Raw genomic sequence first — 17,312 nt, 5'->3', positions numbered from 1 at the left:
GTCCTCTGTAGACTTGTTTTCCTGCAGTAATTCCACAGGACCAGCAGAGCCTGTGACCTCTCCCGTCCGCAAGCGCGGGGACCAAAGCAGACTTTCCAGGGTGACGGCGAAGGTGTCACGTCTAAACGTGTCCCGACGACGGCCAAGGGGACTGGGCTGAGGCCTCATGGTGCCGGCTGCATGCCGATAAGCGGGGCATCAGCACCCTTCCTAAGAGGCCAGGAGAGGGGAATGGCCAGCAGGCCCGCTTTGCCGGAGAAGCTGCTCCTCAGTCGGGCCCACCCAGCTCTCAGGGGAGAAAAGCAACTCAGCAAGCACACGGTGTTCCGCACACCCTGTTCAGATGTGGCCGGAAATTATTTTTAGGTAAACATTGGCTGGAAAATAAAGGCTCCCTAACGGTGTGAATGGTGCGTTATCCCCTGTGCCCTGCCCCCCACAGGTGGGGACAGCCGTGTCGGGAGCACGGCAGGGAGCCCGTGAAGCCTCCCCGAACACGTGGAAGCTTGGAAATATCCGGGAGATGTGGTCAGGGGGCTTGGAGGGGCCCGGGCGGGCGGGACGGGAGGCCGCCAAGTGAAAATGAGAATGTACTGTTGCTAAAGGTGCAGAAAGGGGGAAGCCTGCCACGTCGCCCCTCAGACACCCAGCAGTGAGAACACCCTGCACGCGCGGGGAGAGGAGACCAGGAGCGTCCACAGCTGGAAGCCCTAAGTCAATGGCCTCATGGGGCAGGTGGGAAGGAGGACAATCAGGTGCAGGTGTCCCCCCAGGCCCAGCTCTCAGGTGCCGCCCAGCCCCCTCCTCACGGTGCCCTGTTTCCGAGCCCCCGCCCCTGCTTCCCTCCCCTCCCACTGCGTTTTGGTAACCCAGCCTCTCAATCACCTGGTGTTGAACAACGAAGAATAAAGGGTGACTTGATGAGTAATTTGTTCTCCCTTTTATTTATTAAATTGTAATTAAAAACTGTTAAACGCACCTGGCCCTGATGCCCAGCGATAAATCTCACCGAGACCCTGGTGGTCTCCTTCCAGGCGAGGGTTCTCCCGCTTCCCCGCTCCTCAGCCGGCTGGCCTCCCCTCCCCTCGGTGATGCCCACCCAGGCTTTCCCCATCTCGCCCCCAGCACTGCTACGTGGGGGATTCCAGCCAAGACTTGTCCAAACTCCACAGCGTGGTCAATGCGATTCAGTTAGGTCTCCATGCCCGTGTTTAAATAGAACAGAGCGGACTAGGATGGAATGGAATGGGGGTTCATGGAATGACATAGAATAAACGAGGGGCTATTCTCATCTCCAGTTTATAGACAAGGACACAGACAGCAAATGTCACTCCATGGGCAGGCGCCTAAGACATGATTGAACCCAGAGCCGTCTCCCATGACCCTCAAGCTCACCCCAATATTTTTTTAGAGATGTGTTTATTTATTTGAGAGAGAGGGGGAGAGTGTGCAAGAGGGGGTCGGGGCAAAGAGAGAAGACATCTCTCGCAGACTCCCCACTGAGCACGGAGCCTGACGCAGGGCTCGATCCCATGACCCTGAGATCACGACCTGAGCCAAAACCGAGTCAGCCGCTAAACTGACTGAGCCACCCAGACGCCCCAACTCACCCCCATAGTTTTATCACAGCACTTCTCAGAACACACTTCTCTGCCTCCCCTTCCGGCCCAGACACTCCATGTGACAGGACGTCATACTCTGGCAACAGTGGTCCCGTAGCCATTTGATTGATTGATAGAAGGAACCAATGAATAAAATGTGAAGAAAAGTGCAAAGCTATCTCAAAATTCCATCTCCGCTTTTTCTTGCAGCTTCAGTCGTGAAACAATCAGCACTCGCAGAAGCTCAGGTCCTGAGGGGACTCACATAATAATGCCTTTTTATCCCCCCCTCAAGAGGGCAGCTTACAGATGAAGTCACATGGGAACCACAGGTTTCTTAATGCATTTCCTGGAACTTTCTTTTTAAAGATAATTTAGACAACTGGGAAAAGTCTGAGTGAGCATGTGTGTGCACATACATACACATGAGCACATGCACGTGCACTCACACACACAATGTGCACACGCAGGCACACAGGCACATGCACACATGGGCACACATGTACACACAAGCACATGCACACACGCACATACAGACATACATGGGCACACGTGTGCATGCGTGTGCATGCATGCATGGGCACACACTTGCACAAGACACACATACATGGGCACACATATGTACACAAGCACACGCACACAGAGACATACATGGGCACACGTATACATGTGTGTGCACGCACGCATGGGCACACATTTGCACACAGGCACACATACATGGGCACACATGTGTACACACGTGTGTGCGCATGTGTGGGCACACGGATATGCACAGGCACGCACATGCACACGCATGTGCCCACACATGCACTAATCCCGGCAGAGTCACCCAGGGAAATTAGGTCAGCCACAAACCAGGGGGCTGTTTATCACATAGGTGCTGTTCTTTAAAAGCAACGGGCCCCAGTGCCCTAAAACCCAAGGGAGGAACAGCAGGGGGAGGACAGAGTGAGGTTCTGCATTACAACATTTGGAGGCCAAGTCCAGCCCCTTAAAGCAACAGGATCCAAATCAGTTCTACTTGGGCAGCTGCAGAATCCATTTGTTTTTTCAAGGCCTTTGGGCCAAATAATAGCACAGTTTTCAATAATGGATCCTTGAGCTCAGTGGGCAAGACAGGTTCCAACTGAGTGCATGACCTTATAATCAAAGAAGGGGAACAGAGCTGTCACCGCATGCCCCCTGTCCTGCCACATCTCCTTTCCCAGCCAGAGGCATTTCCTGCCACGCACACCCCTCAGCCCTGCTAGACGCACCTTCGACCCTCACACGCACACTTGAAGGGGGCCGGAAACTCTAAGATATGGTATTGCAGGCCAAAGGCCCCCACAAAAAATCATGCGGCCTACAAGAGGTCCAGAGACAAAGCTTGGGTACCAGCTGATTTCAGCCAACAATCCGGTACAAGGAAGATCCATGATCCCAGCTCCCAAAACAGCTGCTCTTCATAAGCAGAGAAGAGGATGGGTGACTATTTGTATGATAACATGCAGCAAAACAGAATCTATAGCAAGTGGAGCTCTTTGAATGCTTTTGGGTAAATTCCAAAATTATTGCCACCAACACAACCAAAAATGAAATAAGCAGGTATAGGATCAAGGAGCTGGAGCAAAAAAATGGGTAGGAATGGGTGTGTGTGTGTGTGTGTGTGTGTGTCAGAGAGAGACGGAGAATGTGTGTATTCCCTTCTTTCTACTGGAATGCACAGAATTTCTCTTCAGCTATTGCTCTCCTCCTGTAAGGACCACTGGTTAACAGGAAAGGCTCTGGAATCAGATGGTCTAGATTAGAACTTGGGCTCCCCCCACCCCCCAGTTACAAGTTTGGACAATTTACTTGATTTCTTGGCACCTCCATTTCCTCCACCCATACAATCAGAATTAATAACAGGGCTTTGTGGAAATTCAGTAAAGTAAAGAATTCAAAGAGCTTAGGGCAGGAACGGGCTCCTTCCTGGTGGAGAGCATTACGGTCACCTGCTTCCCCTTTTCCCTGGGCCGGGATGATGAGACTGGGTTTCCCGCAATGCACTCGTGTCCGTAAAAAGCTGCCGCATTACCTATGCCCAGAGGAGTCCGCTCTAATAGGATCTTCCGTAATGCTTGCAGGTCACTGGGTCACCATGGTGGGCGCAGGCGGCATCGGCTGCTCAGAAGCCTAAAACTGTGGCCACAGATACCAGAGTGTCCGACTCCGAGCCACCAACAAGGAGTACGACGCTCGCCTGTCACGCCCCCTCCATCTGCCGTCTGCAATGACCATCATCATCGCACAGGTGTTCCTCGCTGCCCCAGACGTGTTCGGGTCACCATTCACTTACTACACAGGCCACTCAAGAACCCTTAATTCACTAATGAGAAAATTATTCTAACATTGGGGCTCGAAAATTGCCTTTAGAATTCAGGCAGGAAAGGCATTTTTAGAGGATCATTGTTTTTAAAGCACGGAGTGTGGTCCCATTGCCATGTGGCATCCCCTCCTGGAGCCACTCCCCGCCCCGTGGTCCCTGTGGCTTGGGGAGGGCGGACCCTGAGCCGCTGAGCCAGCCTGGGGTCTGCAGCCTGGCTTCGCCCAGGGCTGGGGCAGATCCCCGTGTGATCGGGATCTGAGGAGGATTAGCCCCCACGTGACCCGCTCCCTCCCACCACGGCGTCCACAAACAAGCCACCTCCTGCTGCTTGCTCAGAGCTCACTGTGTTTGCTCACATCCTGAATAAGGCTCAGCCACTTCAATGTGTGTTTCTAAGTGGATTCCCAGGGGAGGAGAAAGAAAAATAAAACAGCACCCCATGACGGGCAGTCTGGGATCTGCAGGGAGGGGGGCAGGTAGGGAGAGAGATCTGGATGCAGGAGGGAAATCAGCCCAAATCCCACAGGGACTCCTCACCCAGTGCAGAGGCCTGGGCCCCCCTCGACCTCCCACTCTCTGGAGGAGGAAGGTGTCCCTGTGTCACACACTGGGGAAGTCACCAGCTCCGAGTCCTCAGCAATGTCTCCCTTTCCCCACCCAAAGTTCTCCGGGCTGAGCTCCTGCATCTGCATTGAGCCGCAAGTCAGGGGGATGCAGCCCGTGGCCACATGGACGCTCCCCCACAGCAGGACCGCCCGAGAGGACCCAGGGGGACTGGGAGGCGGAGGGGAGGGGCAACAGCCCCTCCAGGCTCCTGATCACACCAGCTCCTTCCCACAGGCTTTCAGAAAGGCTGAGCCCCAGCCTCCTGCTTGAAAAAACAAACAAATGTACCCACAAATGGCAATTTTTAAACCCAGAAGAAATCTACCCTGTGGTGCTTTCCATTTTCCAACGTTCCTTCAGAAAGAATTCCCCAGGGAAGTCTCAGGAATCTGCCCACCTGCCTCCACCCACACAGCTCCCTAGCTCGGTTTCCCAGAGTGGGGGCTGCCCACCAGACAGGCCTGGGGGTGCAGCCCAGGGGAGCATGAAGATTCCCGGGCCTGGGCTCGAAGCCCAGCATGGCTGCTTTCTGGCTGCGTGCCCTCAGGCTGGGCCTTGTCTCCGTGCCCCAGGCCTCAGTCTGCAGGGCAGCCATCGTAGAAACGCCTACTGTGTGGGCTTCCCAGGGCCTCCACCAACTACAACAACTCAGGGGCTTAAACCCACAGAAACGGGGTGCCTGTGTGGCTCAGTTGGTTAAGCCACTGCCTTTGGCTCAGGTCATGATCCTGGAGTCCCGGGATCGAGTCCCGCATCGGGCTCCCTGCTCGGCGGGGAGTCTGCTTCTCCCTCTCACCCTCCCCCTTCTCATGTTCTCTCTATCTCATTTTCTCTCTCAAATAAATAAATAAAATCTTTAAAAAAAAAAAAAAAAACCCACAGAAACGCATCCTCTCCTGGTCTGGCGGCCAGACGTCTGAAACCAAGACGTCCGGGGCTGTGAGGGGAGGATCCTCCCTGCTTCTGGCACAGTCTGGTCCCCCAGGCGCTCCTTGGCTCGTGGGCTCATCACTGTGATCTGTCCTTGGGGTCACGCGGCCTCCTCCGCTGTGCACCTGTGCATCTCAAAGCTCCGTCTGCCCCTCTCTTGTGGCAGCAGTTAGGAGCCCCCCCTCCGACGATCCGGGATCATGAATCTCCCCTTCCCGAGATATTTAACTCTACCACCCGCCCTGCTGCATAGGGGACACTCACTGCTGTGTCATATAAGGTAACAGTCCCAGCACCAGGGATTGGGACAGGACGCACCTCGGGGGCCTCACGCGGCCGCCTCCGCCCACCCCAAGGGGCTGCTATAGGGATGCAGCCTGCTAGTCCCCACAGAGCGCGTGCAGCATGAGAGCGAGGGCTGCAGGCCACGGGCACAGTGTGGGCTGCCACTGTCATCTCGACTGGTGGCTTTATCGATGTTCAGGGCTGGGTTAAAGAACATTAATTCAGACACTGAGAAAATGACTCTCGTTTCCATTCTCCTCCAAGAGCTCCTCCAGGAGGAAGCTCAGGCGGGTGGGCGCCAGGGTGTCCCCACGCCTTCCTGGCGCTCCCTCGCCAGCCTCCCTTCTCATGAGAAGAAGACGGGCCCCAGGACAAGACTGGAGCCAGAGTGGGGCAGTGCGAGTGGGAGGAGGGGGGTTTGGAAACAGGGAGATTCTCTGGCCTTCACTCCGTTCCTTCACCTAAGATGGTCAGAAGATGTCATTTATGGTCATCTTATAAACTTTTATGTTAGGCTCCATAAATGTCTTCTAAAAGGAAAATGGGCCCATTGAGGAAAGATATTAAGTCAGTAGTCACCTCGGCCAGACGACCAGGGCAGAAAGGCCCCCTGACCCTTCAGGCACGGAAAGGGAGGGCGTGCGTCCACCCAGCCCGGGATTGGAGCAGGGATCGGAGCGGCGTGCACCACAAACCGTGCGGCCCCCCCCACTTGGTACCCACGAGTCCGGGAAACGCTGACGTGACCCTAAATGTCCGCACTTGAGAAGTGTGAAGTGACCTGCCCAGAGCCCACACTTAACTCCAAACAAAGACTAGACCCCGGGCCCCAGGGCGGCTGATCCGCACTTCCCAGGACGTCTGTCCTTCTGGGGAGAAAGGGGCTATGTTCTCCCACTGGTGCTTCCGGGATGGGGAGCCACAGAGCCATCGTGGGGGTGGGGGTGGGGGTGGCAGGGGACACTGCAGACCCTGACCCCGTATCAACTGGCCGGCTCCCCTGTAAGTCACCATTCTGACTGCTCCTTGCTGATGAAGATCAACGCGGGCATGTGGGGCACGCTCCCATGCCTGGGCTCTTAGCACCTGCCCTTTGCCTCCCCCTCCCTGTCCTCCAGGAATGCCTCTAGCTCTCCACAGGCAGTAGGGTGGAAGGGTGGAAGCCAAAAGCTGCAGAGCTCCAGCTCCCCCAGCCTGCAGAAATGTCCTGTCTTCCTGGGCGGGTCTGCTGGGGCCTAAGCCAGCCTCCCCAGAGCTTATCACCCAGCACTAGGTCGCCCTCCTCCCCGCTGCGGGCCGGCACTCTTCCTACACATTTTAGGCTGTGCTGCCACTAAGAAAGGAAAAATAAATAAACTGCAGAAGCATCTACAGAAAATCCGGGCTGCACTGCCCAGATGAACAGAAAACAAACTTCAAAGGGCACGAGCAATTGGCAGCCGTGCTCAGGGCTGTTGAGACAGATTGGAAGCGGGGCCTCGGGAATATAAAGCCTGATTTTGACCCGAGCTGAGCCAGGGAGTCCTGGGCCTTTAAAGGAGCCACTGCTCAGGTCAACGCGAAGGCGGGCATTTAATAAAGAAGCCACGTGTGAGCTGGTCATGGCTCCACCCAGCTCCCTCTGCAGGTGACCTGTCACAAGGATACAATGTGGCCACTCGGAACTGCAGGGCATAGAGATCGGGGACAGGGAGACATTCTAATGTGGCCTGGACTAGGGCCCTGGGAGCAGGCTGGGGAGTGTGCAGTGGGTCAGCAGGGCCGTCTGTCAGCCGAGCAGAAGCAGAGCGCATAGAAAATACCCCGCCGGGCATGGGGGGAGGGGGGACAGAGAGACGGTCTCTATCAGTCCGTGTGAGGGTGGGATCCCGTCCTATTTGGGACTGTTGGTATTATCCCCCTAATTCCATTATCATCTCGACGGCTCGTCTGTTTGGAGTCCAATAACAAGAGCAGTAATGAGAGCGAACCTTTATTGAACCCTCACGATGTGCCAGGCCCGGTGCCAAATGCTTCCCATCAGTTCATTCATCCCCCAACAAGACGCCCTCTGCAGCCTCCCCACCTGAGAACGGTGGTAGCGCCGCTGTGTGCCGAGCGCCCTTCCTGCATCAGCTCATTCGGAACAGTCCTTAGAGCAGCAGACAGATAACCATGGTTTTCCCATTTTATCGTAAGAAAACGGAGGCAGAGAGGTTGAGAAATGCACCCCTGGTCACATAGCCAGGAAATTGCCGAGCCAAGAGCAGAACAGCCAGTCTGGCTCTCGACGCTGCCCCCACGCTGGCCAGTGCTGCGTCCTGAAGGCCAGGGAGAGAGGCCCGCTCCCGGAGCCGACTCCTCCTGCAGATAGACGCTGCAGGGAGAGAATGAGCACGCCCACATCCTCGGTGGCGGGGCGGCCCCGTGGTTAGGGGCGTGGGCTCTGCACACAGCATCGCAGCCCACCTCAGCTGTGACACTCGGCGGCTGCATGAGCGTGGGCCTCCACCTCCCCGGGTCTCAGTCCCCCACATGCAAGACGTGGAGAAGGACAGCCCCTGCCCTGTAGTGTCATTCTGCCATTAAAGGAGCTGACCCCCGTGACACATTTAGATTGGGGGGGCTTCCATCAACATTAGCCATCATTGGTACCACTGTTATTACTGGACTCCAAACAGACTAACCGTTAATGGAATTATTAATCAATGATAGGTTATTACTAATCCACAATGGATTTATTCAAAAAATCCCAATGGTCCCCAGGGTGGCAGGACCGTCTTCGGACGTGTGAACAGAGGCAGAGGGAATGTTCTGGATCAACTTGCTTATGCTCCGCTTTGCCTCTGACGGCCAAACTGATCCCAGCCACCTGGGCCCCACTGCACACCCCACCCTCCCGCTCCCCCATGGAGTAGAAATTAACTGTGTGAAATCCTGAAATGACCAAGAAAACACCAAGTAACTGAACTGGTCCTCAAGCGACAAGATAAACTTTCCTGCTCTTGAGAAAAAGCCTAGAGCTAGAAGAGCAAGTTGCACACAATGAAGCAGCCAGAAACCTGGTGAGGATCACACGCAGCTCCCATCAGTGCCCTGGCCTTGCTCACTTCTCCCAGCCCTGCACCTGCCTTCCGCACACCTGTCAGGGGATGCCGGCCTGAGCATCCTGAAGGATTCACACACCCCCCGAAAAGGGACTACCCTGAGAACAATGGGTGCCCAACCCTACCCAGGGGGAGAGAGGAAGAAACAGGCCCCTGCAGGTGGAGATACGAGGCCACAACCCCTGGGAGCCATTGAAAAGATCCTGAGTTCGGGGCCCACTCCAGCCTCTTAGAGCAGGTGCTCTGGGATGGGGTGTGGGGAGCAGTATTCTTTAAATGAATTTATTGAGATGGAATCCACATATCAGCGAATTCATCCATTGGAAGTGGACAATTGGACGGTTTTTAGCATATTCCCAGGTACAAACCGCCAGGTACAGACTGCCATCACCACAGTCAAGGTCAGAAGGTTTCCAGCACCTCAGACAGACACCTGCACCTTTTAGCTACACGCCCATGCTCCTGGGTCCACTCCTGCCCTACCAGGGGGCCCCGGCTTCACCCTGCAGGCCTGCCGCCCCCTGGGAACCTCCTGATGGCTCTTACTCTTATTTAGACCCGGTCCTGCTTCGCCTCCACCTCACTGCAACCCCACCCCTGTCACCACCGTCTGGACACACAGGCCTGCGTGCTCTTCCTCGTCTGCCGCAAGCCTCCTCCTATGGGTACACGCGGGCTTCCGAGCTGGGCCCATCCAGGTTGGAAACGCGTCCCATCCCACCCCAGCTGTGTGACCTGGGAGGAGCCACTTCCTCTCCTTTACACCATTGTCTCATCTGTGAAATGGGTCTGCACTAGCAGTGATGCCCACATCTCAAAGCCTCAGTGTCACGCACGCAAAAAGCAAGGTCCTACAGCGATGCCCAGCCAACAGCAGACTCTACCGCTCCACTCAGGGCTTGAAGATCAGTTTACGGAAATTCTCTTAGTTAATTCTTGCCTGAGGAATGGTCCAGAACGGGAGAAGAGGGACCGTGCCCCGGGCAAGGGGGCTGGGGGATTGTCCCGGGTCTGATAAGTGACCCAGCCCATCCTGGAGCGTGTTGGGTATGCCTATCCACCCTGTGCATCACTGTGGACCGTCCGCTATGTGCCAGCCACTTGCCGGCCACTCAACACATTCAAGCAGGTTCGGTTCATTTGGCTGGGGATGGGCAAGCAGAACTCCAAAGGGACTCCCAGTTCTCAAGCCGGGGTGTCTGCGGGGAGGGCAGCACTTTGCACTCAATGTCCAGAGAATTCAGGAGGGAGGGGAGGGGTCAGAGGGGAAATGAAGATGGTTGTTAGCATGTCATAATTTCGCCCGAGCCTCTCCCCTGTGGCCGCTCTGCATCACGGGAAACCTTGCGGCAAAATGCAGCCTAAGACCCTCCACAAGGCCAGCCCCGTGTCTGACACAGAACAGCAGATTGGCTATGGTGACCGTGCATTATTTGAAACAGTGGAGGAAAAATGAAACAGCCTACCTAAACGGTCATGAAGGGCAAGTCCACCGTGGGACAGCCTCCCTGAAGCAGGTGTGGGCAGTTTCGCAAGCAAGCCTCGGGACATAGCAATGCTATCGTGTAAAAAGTTAAATTCGTAACACAACTCCAACTAGTTAACGACATAAGAAGAATCTGGAATAAAATGCTGGTATCAATGATGGTGCCCGTGGGGGACAGGATTATGAGCATATTGTTTGGTTACTCATGCTTTTCTCGTCCTTCCTAGCTTGCCCACAGCGAAGCCTCACTACCTTCCACAGCAAAGAGGCAATGCCGACGTTCAGGAACAGAACAAAAGAGGGCAGAGCAACAGGCTTGAGACGGCGCTCACCCAGCGCTTGAGCCCCAACGCAGCGCTGGGGTCCCGGTTCCCACCCGGAGCAGGTGCCCACTGGCTAGGCAGGCATCCAGAACAGACAGACCCTGAGCCCCAGAAAGCAGCCCAAAGACAGCTTCTGAGGCCTGGGTTTTGCTGGGAAAGGTCAGAAACAAGCAAATAAACCTGTTGCCATATTTTCTCTACTGAGGCAACAATGTAGCAATGCGATGCGGAGTGTTTCTCCCCCTTAGAGGCGGGAAGTCCACAGTAACCATGAATAACAGCACAATGCAAACCAACTCTGTTGAACCAACTGCAGCCGCCAAATCTAAATATTGTCATCACAGAGAACATGCTGGGTTTTGGCACCAAGAACATCTAATGAGAGGGAATCTCACCAAAGTCTCACCGCCAGATCTGCTAGATTAGCAACATCTACAAGATCCACTCGAAAGGCCTTTAGTCCAAAAGCAGCATCACCAGGTTTTCCTTGTGGAAGCACCGGGCTGGATGTGGCCTGAAGCAGGGCAGGGGTGGGTAGCTGGGGGAAGGGGACCTTTGCACCTCAGACCAGGGGACCCCCACAGCCAATTCCCTGAAGGTAGAGCTGACAAAGTGCACCTGCTCACTGGTTCCCAGCCACTGATGCTGCGGGTCCACAGGTGAAGGTTGGGCACCAGTCCCTTGTCATCCCACCTGCCCCGAAAGCATCCCATCGTTACTGTCAGTACACCGTTTGACGAGAACCGAAGACTTGAATGCAACCTCCTTCTTTCAAATATTCAGGACGTTTGCCCTGGTGTCTGCACAGCTGGATCCTTCTCATCATTCATGGCTCAGCCTAAATGTCACCTCCTCCAAGAGGCCTTCCAGGATCACCCGGTCACAATCTCTCAACAGGCTATTGTAATCCTCTGCCTGACTCTACTGCTTCAGTTTGGCCATGTCTTCATTATGTTATTTATTCACCTACTCGTGGTCCCCCCACCCCGCTCAACACACACACAAATGTCATCTCCATGACAGCAAGGACCTCATCTACCTCATTCCCTGCTCTGTGCCTCAGCCCTAAAATGCTACTTAGTATTTAATAGTTACTCAAATGTTTGTTGACTGAGTAAGTTAATGTGCTGCCTTGGTCACCGGGCACACGGATGAATAAGTTACAACCACTGCCTTCTGGGGGCTTAATTCTTTTTGTGGGGGGGGAGCTTAATTCTAACGGAAGGACAGTCATGGTAACCGATACCCACACACATTTACTGAAGGGGGAGGAGGCACAGCACAGGAAAGCGATCCAAACCGGCGGGCAGGGAGCCCAGCCCAGCCCAGCCTGGACAGTGTGCAGGCCAGACTGTTGTGTTACCTGCATTTGTTCTTTCAAAACAATATTTACTGACCACCTACTATGTGCAAAGAGTTCATCTATGTGGAAAGACAGACAGCAACAGTGTCAGTAAGCAAGATGACTTCAGATGAACGTCTGGACCTCCCTGTTCTGTCCATTTCTCCACAGGCCACACCACTCCCAGCTGCCCAGACTCTGTGTAGACCGTGAGGCCCTGGGGTCCTGACCCACCCCTTGCCCGTGTGGCTGAACAAGAAGAACAGATGATCTGGCCCCTCGAAGTCCAGAGCAGTCCTGGTTTCTTCCATGTCATGGGGCTCCCGGTCCAGTAAAAAATTAGGAAATGTCGAAAGGCAGTGTTGAAACGAAGGGTTACTTTTCAGGTATCTGTTTCATGCAGGAATACTTGTAACCCAACAGCCCCAAGTACAATTTGAGTGGCCTATTCAAAGATAAACACAGATTTTGGTAAAGGAAAGATGGCCCCACGTAGGCAGGGGGTCCAGTTACGGGGCACAGATATAAAGTTGCAGAGAAATGGCTTCTTCAATCTTCTCAGGGGTGAACGTGGCCTCCAAAGGTGAGGGTTAATTTGAGTCTTGTCGCTGTGAGGCTGGCCAGGCGGCCCCAGACCATGAGGCGCAGGCCTTATAAGACCTGAGAAGAGCCCGGCACCTGGAGACTCACCCGTTCTCATGCTGCCTCCCACACAGCCGGGGGTTTGGAGTGGTCATGTCTCCTAAACCCTGTTCTCAACCATCTTCAGGGACACAGGCGAGGACGGGTGTCCGCGGGCTGGGTCACACTGCAGAGCGCCAGATGATCCTGGCCATTGGCAGAATGTGGGGAAAGAGGACCCCTCCGCACAGTTGGCGGGATGGGAAGGATGCGCCCAGATGAAGCAGACGTGCCCCTCGACCCTGCCATCCACTTCTGAGCCGCATCCCAGGACGGTTCCCACACAGGACCGCAGGGGACACGGGGACAAGGACGTGCATGGCAGCGTGGGTTGTGAGGCACGGCTTCGCAGCCAACCCGGTCCCCTCACTGGGACATGGCAGGCGCACGGCGGCCTGTGAACACCACGGGATACATGCAGGACCTAGCAGTCACCAACCAGAAACACACGCAGCGACGCAGACGGAGGAAGACGGGGATGGGAGCAAGGGCTCAGGCACTTGGGATTCATGTTCATCAGAGAGCCTCCAAATACAACAGCGCAATGTAGTTCACATACATGCAAATCCACGGTTCTGTACCAAGCATGACGAAGGGTCTGGCCTGTGAGGGAGAAGGAGTAGGGGTGGGATGGAGGGAGACAGGAGGAGGGAGAGGGAGAGGGAGGGAGGGAGGAGGGTGGGCGGGACAGAGGGAGGGACAGAAGGACCTGGGGAGGGAAGAGTGAGGAGCCAACAGTGACAGCATGTTGGGGACCCAGGAGTGTGGTCAGGCCAACTGTCTGTACCCCAGGGGCCACCAACCCCAACAAGCCCAGCAGTTGCTTCCCCAGCACCTGCAGCAGGTGCCAGAGCAAGACCACATAGCTTTCCAAATGGGCGGAAGCACAGAGCGAAGTCGGACACGGGTCATGGGGTAGGACTATCTGCTTCAAAAGAAGGCAGAGAAATGAAGAATGTTCTAGAAGCTGGTGTGAGCCACTGGCTTCAGCCATCACAGACCAGGACAGCCAGTGCAGCCCTGCCCAGGGCCCCAGAGCCACACAGTTTCCGCCTTCCTGCAGACAGACCCGGGAAAGGCCGGGGAAACTCAGTGGTCAAGTCCTTGCTCACCGTGGCTCCACAAAGAAGCCTCCATGGCCCAGGAGAAGTTTGAACACTTTGGAGTCTAGACCCCCGTGGGAGGCAGGGGCTCTGTTAGGGTCACGCCTTACTCATAACCCTTACGCCAAGCCTGAGAGAACAGAGCTCGCCTCCCAGAGAGGCTTGGAGCGCCCACGGCCACACTCGAACCCACTGGTAGGTGCCGGGACCACAGCCCTGGCGCCCGGGCAAGCGAGAAATGCAAACTGGATGCTCCCCAGGCCTGCTCAGCCAGAGACTCCGTGTTTTCACCCAGCGACTCTGATGCTCACGACATCTGAGGCCGACGGCTCTCATTTGATTTCAGCCTTCATTCCAAAAACGCCAAGGAGGGGCTCTGACATGAAAGCCAAGGAGGCTCGGGGAGAGCCTCCTGCTCCGTCCCGCCCGGCCCGGTAAGCATATGCTGTCCCCTCCCACACGCCAGCCACGCGCAGAGCGGGATGGAGGAACCTGGAAGTCACAGTGCAGCCGGTCGGCTGAGCGACTTCCTGACTTCCTCCCTCGTTGCTGGGACCTCACAGCACAGCCTGCACTTGGCCTCACCTGGGGAAGTTTTGGAAACTGTCCATGCGCGCACACGCGTCACTTGGATGTGGCTGGGTCCCCGTTTCTGCAGATGAGCTCCACGGGAAACCGGACCCAGGCGCCAGTGGGGGGGTGGGGGAGGCAGCAGCCCCTGCGGTCCAAACGCCTGCCCCAGGCACACAGCCGATGCCAGCCTCCCCCTGACCCTGTTTGTCACCTTCTCGGAAGGGACAGTGATACCAGCAGCTGCCTGCCACCTCCCTGCAGTCGGCTGGAAATGCCTGCTCCGTGCGGGGTCCGGTGCCCAGGCCGTGGGGCACAGCCCCATCACCCCACCCCACGGACGTGGCCGTCGGCCCCCTGCCTCCCACACCATCGTCCACGCTGGATCTCACGCAACCATCCTGCCTGGAGGCCCCGAACTCACCGGCGCCCACACGACACTCTGAGCTAGGAAGCGGTGGACAGAAGCCCATGTCGGGCGGGTCCCGCAGGGGCTGGAGAAAGCAGAGGGGCCAGGCATTGGGGCAGGAGGGGTATTTTCTGTGAGGAGAGGTCCTCACGCCCTGCCAGCCTCCTCTCCAGTTCTCAGAGCCCGGCCCCCCTCGCTGGGCCTCTGCTGACTGTGCCATCCACCCTCCCTTCATGAGGCGAAGGGACAGACACAGGAGAATGGGAGCTCTCCCCCAGGCCCGCCCTCCTCACTCACCCCACTGCCCAAAGAACCTGCAGGGTTGAGACCCAGCCCAAGGGTCTGGGGAGCCCCTGTCCCCCCGTCCCTGCAGGAACCCCCAGCATTCCCACCTCCCCGCGGCCCCATAACTGGGTGGCGAGCCCCACACAGTGGGGACAGCCAGCATGGGCTCCCTGGGGACAGGAGCAAACCTGCCTCCACAAAGGCCTGAGCCGCAGGAGAGCAAGCTTCACCCCTGCCCCCAACCCCCGGCTCTCCCAAACCCAACTTCCCTGCCGGCAGGTCTTCCTGCCGTGTAAACACTGCATTTCCAGGTGAAAATACGACTTTCTGGGGAGAGCCCACCCCAGCCAGCAGCCTGCTGCGTGCACACAGACACACACGCACACACGTGCACACACACGCACATTCTGCTGGGAACATCTGTTTTGACAAACAAATTATTCAAGTCAGTCTACGGGACATGAATTGACAAATCCTTAACGTGCAGGTTCCTCACTCGATGCATTTCAAATCTGAGCCGAGCTGTGAATGATACAACCAACTCTCATTTTCGTGGCCCACACCCCCTTCCCCACTCCAGCCCCAGCCCCCAAGAAGACAGCTCCCAGAGCCCCCGGAGGCTTCATCGGAAAGCAGCCCTCATCACACCCCCTCGAGCCGGGCTGGAAAGGCACCGCCGGGTGACGTCCAACTTCCCCCACAGGGGCTTTCCGATGACGCGGGGGGCAGAGGGGGTGAGGCAGCTGCACACTGAGAGAGAACGCGGCCAGCCTTGCCCTTGGGAAACAGATCCGGGGGGATCAAGCGGCAAAATCAACCATCGGCAGGCAGAATCGTCTGGAAGCCTCTCTCCCTTCCCCGCAGCTCCCCTGCACCAGGCATCTCGCCGGCAGCCCGGCTCCCTGGACCCCGTTCTGAAGGGCATCCTCTAACCGCTGGAAAATAAACTTTGTCAGGGCAAAGAGTTTCCGGCTTCCGCCCTGCCATCACGGCGCCGCTGCTCGGGGTGCGGGAAGGTGAAGGGAAAAGGGAAGCTATTTTTAGGAGAAAAAATAAATCTCAGCCTACCTTAGAAGCAAGCTGTGCCAAGACTCGGGGAGGTTCGCGGCGCAGACAACTGCAGTCTACTGTGTCAGATTACAAACGGGTGAACGGGAGGGAGGCGGAGAGGGGAGGCCAGGGGGAGGGAGGGGAGAGGTGGGGAGAGCGGGAGGGGGAGGCGGGGAGAGGGAGGAGAGCTCGGGGTGTCAGCACTGCTTGGATCCAGCTAGAAATGATTCACGAGTTTCTGCAGGCCAGCAGGCAGGTCGAGAGGAGCCGGAGAGAGAGGACCAGCCGCCATGCAGCAGAACCCAGAGCCTATGAAACGTCCGTGTTTCAGCACGCACACACACACGCACACGCACACACCCCCCAAGATGTCTCTCCCTCCCCGCCAGTCTCTTTCGCACGGAGCTGCGGTCAAGAACTGGGACAGAAGAGCCAGGCGGGGCTGGGGGCCGGTGGTGTTCCCCGGCTGGATCCACAGCGCGACCTCTCCCCTGCTGGCGACCCGGGGTCTCCCCAGCCAGGGCCCAGGGCTGCCGTGAAGCAAGGTAACAGCCGCCCTCCGCGCGGCCGCACGGAGCTGAGACACCCAGACGCCGCCCGGAATTAAGGGACTGCGAGAACCGCCCGAGCGGTGGGGTGTTTACCCTCTGGTCCGGCTCCTGGCCCCCGAGCCTCCAGTGTAGAAAGAGAATAAAACGCTGCGTCCCTCCTCCTCCCAGAACTGGGGGCTGCAGCACAGAAGTACCAGCCTCCTAGCAACGCGGGCGTGCAGGAGAGTACGAGGCGAGGGGCGTGTGGGACTTCACGCACACACACACGTGCGCGCTCCCCCAGGAGAAGAGCCCCCGTCCGTTGTTTAGAGATGCTAAGTCATTTCTCACAGTAACAGGAAAGCCCCGGTGTTCGGCCCCACAGACCCTAACTGCAGCTCGGGGGATGCTGCCAATGCCTGCCCGTCCAGGGACACTCGGTGACCTGCGGGGCCCCTGCACAAACAGGAAGACTTCTCCGGAGGGACCTCCTGCTGCTCCTCAGATCCAAAGACTCACTTCATGGGTCTCAAAATAACAGAACGGGCTCATCTGTGAGACCCAGCAGGCCCCTCCCCCAACGTGGTTTTGTTTGTTTTAAATGAACCACAATGATCGAAAGGCTACGCGGCCACAGGGAAACTCCTTCCCAGATACCTTCTCCGGCACCACGGT

General features: G+C 56.7%; 1 protein-coding gene across 1 annotated transcript in view; it reads right to left on the bottom strand.

The window, feature by feature from the left end:
• The window catches only part of RIMBP2 (RIMS binding protein 2), a 205,733-nt gene extending 189,470 nt beyond the window's left edge, over positions 1 to 16,263 (bottom strand). Inside the window, exon 1 of the mRNA XM_064578194.1 lies at positions 16,126 to 16,263. The gene's annotated coding sequence lies outside the window, so the exon portion shown is untranslated. The remainder of the gene's footprint in view (positions 1 to 16,125) is intronic.
• Between the last annotated feature and the right edge of the window lie 1,049 nt (positions 16,264 to 17,312).

This window comes from Mirounga angustirostris, unplaced genomic scaffold (genome assembly GCF_029215605.1).
Source record: "Mirounga angustirostris isolate CCGP_5_RB_7025 unplaced genomic scaffold, mMirAng1.0.hap1 SCAF_14, whole genome shotgun sequence".
NCBI classification, from domain to species: Eukaryota; Metazoa; Chordata; class Mammalia; order Carnivora; family Phocidae; genus Mirounga; species Mirounga angustirostris.
Note: the sequence above shows the minus strand (reverse complement) of the source record. Positions and strands in the feature narration are given on the sequence as shown.